Raw genomic sequence first — 5,000 nt, forward strand, 5'->3', positions numbered from 1 at the left:
TTAAAAATTTGGCCAGAAAACCGGTCCTTCAAATATCGATCGATTTAAATGACTCTCATCTTGGAAAAAAAAACCCACAAAAAAACAAACTCAAACCTGGGACTTTAAGTAAGATCTCGGCGAAGTCCCAGAGTTGAGAGCTTTTGCCAAAACGAGGGTCATTTAAATTACGATCGATTATTTGAAGGACGAGTTTTCTGGCCAAATTTTTTAAAGTACAATTTTTTTCCACGGTGCGGTAGTTAGAACTGGTAGATAAAGTCACCCTTAAGCTATTCAATGTTCCCATTAAATTTCACGACAACAACGAGATATAGCATCGGGTTGGGATTGATGGAAATCGGATACTAATGAACAATTTTTTTTTAAAATGAATATAACAGCTTTAAAAAAAAATATCACATACACAAACACACGTTTTGGGTTCAAAACCCTTCATCAGCAGATATCGAAAAAAAAAAAAGAAAGAGAGAACACAATTTTAAAATAAAATAAAAAAAATTTAATACATCCCTTTTGTTTTTTTTTTAAGTCTTACCTGTTTTTTGGTTTTGTGAATAGGCTTCAAGAGTCGTGACGCTACTTCCATCGTAATGACGCATAGTAACTTAGTAACTGGTTCTAAACTATGGGAACAATGGCAGACGCCCTTATGAAATACTTCTCCGACGAGCATAAAAGTGTAACTCAGAGGAGAAAAAAAACTTTATAAATCTGATCATGTTTTGACTTTTATACATTCTGATCACATGACATGTGAAAAAGTTCTAGCCAGCATGAAGAATAAAAAGTACCGATTTTCTTTGTTTTGAACCAAGCTGCTCGTTGCTGGGCGGACGTGACATCAGACTATTGAATCCAATTGGGAGAAGACGTAGGGTGGAGATAAAGATAAAGGGAGTAAATCTGACACAAAACAAACGACGTTTCGGCCTTTGGCCTTTCTCAAGTAAACACAAAATACGTCGTTTGTTTTGTCTTGTTCATTCATGAGTCAGATTTACTCCCTTTATCTTTATCTCCATTTTATTGATTCATTTAGGCACCTCTATTTATTAGTTTTGAAGACGTAGGATTTTGAGCCCGAAACGTTTCGTGTTTGGTATTTTGTTCTTTATTTTGTGCGGCTATGTGGTCTAGTGGTATGACACCACTTTCGGATCGGAAGGTCCTGGGTTCGGGCATAGTTGAGTCTTTGGAAAAGGCTCTTTACTCACATTCTCTCACCTAACTCAGGTGTAAAATGAGGACCTGACCGTAAACAGCGGTGTTGTTGTCAGAAAAATTGTAATATCGCCTAACAGGCGGCATGTCCCGTCCTACATGTTAAATGTTGCTGTTGATCAGGGACCCCTTGTAAAGCGCTATGAGCACGTTTAGTGGATATTGCGCTATATAATAAAGCTCAATTTTTTTGGAAGATGTCATATTCATAGGCGTTCACTACACATTCTACAGTCCAAAGCCTCTAGCTGCTTTGTATCATGAGAAATCTAACACGAGACTGCCGCAATCCAATATATATATATATATATATATATATATATATATATATATATATATATATATATATATATATATATATATATATATATATATATATAAACATTTGAAATTAAGATAGTTTGACTTCTACAACGTTGTTATCGAGCGTTGCTCTCATCAGGAAGTGGAAGTGAAAGTAGATTGTTGTGTTTTCGTATTTTTATAGATTCAAATTCTATAAAAATACGAAAACACAACAATCTACTTTCACTTCCACTTCCTGATGAGAGCAACGCTCGATAACAACGTTGTAGAAGTCAAACTATCTTAATTTCAAATGTTTATAAATAGCTCCTTTTATTCTAAAGTTGAGCACTATTATTTCATGGTTTTTGTTTTATAATTTATATATATATATATATATATATATATATATATATATATATATATATATATATATATATATATATATATATATAATTTTAATATTTACCACAATGTTGGAGTCAGTCTACATCGATGTTTCAGGAATTTTCAGCCATCGTCAGGACTGTGTGTTACATGAGTTTGGTTTGTTGTGTGTTGTTGAAAAACACACAACAAACCAAACTCATGTAACACACAGTCCTGACGATGGCTGAAAAGGCCTGGAACATCGATGTAGACCGACTCCAACATTGTGGTAAATATTAAAATAATAATTCGCTCCATTGTTACATGTCGAGCACTATTCTTACCATATTTGTATCCAACACGATTCAATATATATATATATTTATGAGTGTTGGTGGGTACTTGTAGGTACGAAAGTGCTCGATAATGGTGGTTAGAGCTAATATATAATGTAAATTTTCAATCACATTTTTTTGGCCGAGACGACTCGGCCAAAAAAAATGTGAGTGAAAATTTACATTATATATATATATATATATATATATATATATATATATATATATATATATATATATTATATATATATATATATATATAATTATAAAAACAAAAACCATGAAATAATAGTGCTCAACTTTTTATAAAAGGAGCCGATCAGGAAGTCCTGATGTAGACCTGTAAACGGGCTCTATAAAAATTGACTGAAACTGAAACTCTTCGTATCGACAAAATCCAAAGAATCAAAATGAAAGGTAAACAGCAAGCTTGCTTGGGCACAACTATGGCAGAAAACTAATTTGCGTGGGAATTAATTAGGCTACCTACCATTGTTTCTTATAATTAGGTACCCAATCAGTGAAGAAACGGTCAACCAGTTAGATTACAACGTGAGGCAATCGAGATGTGCTTGTATCAATCATTTAACTTTCGGTTTGAAGATGTCTACATAACGCACTTCTGGCGTTCGCATTTTACTTTTTCATACTTTTACGTTCCACCAGGTAAATGTGGTCAATTTTGGCTTAGACGAAACAGTGAAATGTATCGCTCTGCGGCTCAGTTAAAATTGGCTACCATTGGGATCATGACAAGTTTAGAAAGTGAAAAAATAATTTCACGAAGGCTGTGTGAAAATACACTGGGATATGTTCAGACCCGGCAATTCTAATAAGCGTCGCTTAGCCTTGGCAATATATCCATCATAAATATAAACTGTAGCGCTGTGGAACATTCCTAATCACTTGCCGGTCATTCGACTAAGATTCATTAATTATTTCTTTCTTTCCTTTTTAAAAAAAATATTTTAATTTGACGAATTGACTGAGAATTTACAGGTCTACTGATGAGAGCTAACGCTTGAAACAATGTTGTAGAAGTTAAATAATTACAATTATACCTGAAATATATATATATATATATATATATATATATATATATATATACAGTGCACTCTGGATACGTCGACGTTGCCTAAGTCGATTTTTACTCAAGTCGATTTTTTTTCTTGGTCCCTCCCCCTTCTTCCTATATAGCATTAGTAAAAAAAAAAACTCCACATAAGTCGATGTCGCTTAAGTCGATGTTCTTATCACTTACGACTACAATAAAATCACAGATAAACAAGTATTTCCATTGGTTAAAAAAGCTACCAGTAAGAATTTTAAATGGTTAAGAATACCCGCGAACGATTGGCGCACATCGATGTGATGTAGGTGCTTTGCCTGACGTCCTTGTTCAATGTACATAAGCAGTATTGAATAACTAATTTCTCCATCTCAAATTTTACATTGTCGCAACTTCCAAGTTCAAGATTTTTTTTGGTTCTAATCCCAGGCCATCCATTCCATGTTATGTAATGACCCTCTTAATTAGTATTAATTTTATCAAGAAGAATTCAAGTCAAGTCTACAACTACAATGGCAAACCTATCGCGGAAAAGGAAGATTCGATGCATTTGGAAAGTTTGGCATGCGACAGAAAATCATCGCATAGGAAATTGGCATGCCAGCTATTTCTGTCTCGACGATTTACAAGAAGCTTGACCTTGACATAGAGACTCCTACCCTTCCGCTTTTCGCAGAATAATTTCACTTAATTGGTATACATTCCACATTCAAAGCAAAAATTCCGCTTTTCACCTTTCCCATCGAGAAAAATTTAAAAAAAAAAGAATCTCTAGTGAAAAAAAAAGTGAACTATGGCTTATTTCGTCAGCATCTCCTATGGTCAATCAACACACATTTTGTGTGTCTGATTAGTCCCTTCAAAGTGTGTGCTGCTGATGTCGGATAATATTATATGTTTGGGAGGGGGGTTGACCGAAGTATTATTATTATTATTATTGTGACTCCAATTCGTGAGGTCAATGACCTTGTAATATTATATGTTTGGGAGGGGGGTTGACCGAAGTATTATTATTATTATTATTGTGACTCCAATTCGTGAGGTCAATGACCTTGGTAATATTATATGTTTGGGAGGGGGGTTGACCGAAGTATTATTATTATTATTATTGTGACTCCAATTCGTGAGGTCAATGACCTTGTAATATTATATGTTTGGGAGGGGGGTTGACCGAAGTATTATTATTATTATTATTGTGACTCCAATTCGTGAGGTCAATGACCTTGTAATATTATATGTTTGGGAGGGGGGTTGACCGAAGTATTATTATTATTATTATTGTGACTCCAATTCGTGAGGTCAATGACCTTGGTAATATTATATGTTTGGGAGGGGGGTTGACCGAAGTATTATTATTATTATTATTGTGACTCCAATTCGTGAGGTCAATGACCTTGTAATATTATATGTTGGCTTCAATCTAAATCGGTAATAATATTATTGAGTACGGTCAGCTTCTTTCCCTATTTAATTTTAGCCCTGTGTACGTGTGTGTGTGTGTGTGTGTGTGTGTGTGTGTGTGAGTACCGGCACGCCCGTTTGTTTGATTAGGTGTGTGTGTGGGGGGGGGGGAGGGGGGGGGAAGGGTCCTGACAAGGTTAAATCCATCCATTCAATGCTTTGCTCTCAGTCTCAGACGGCCAGGACCTGTGTGTTCTCTATTATTATTTGATCTTTACAAATTTTATATTTTTAATCATTTGAGTACTTTTGGATTG

General features: G+C 34.6%; 1 protein-coding gene across 1 annotated transcript in view; it reads right to left on the minus strand.

Annotated features, from left to right (window-relative positions):
• The window catches only part of LOC144959633 (peroxisomal biogenesis factor 19-like), a 26,029-nt gene that overhangs the window by 6,461 nt on the left and 14,568 nt on the right, over window positions 1–5,000 (minus strand). The window lies entirely within an intron of this gene.

This window comes from Berghia stephanieae, chromosome 14, assembly GCF_034508935.2.
Source record: "Berghia stephanieae isolate SIO BIC M18660-M18661 chromosome 14, UCSD_Bste_1.3, whole genome shotgun sequence".
Lineage (NCBI taxonomy): Eukaryota > Metazoa > Mollusca > Gastropoda > Nudibranchia > Aeolidiidae > Berghia > Berghia stephanieae.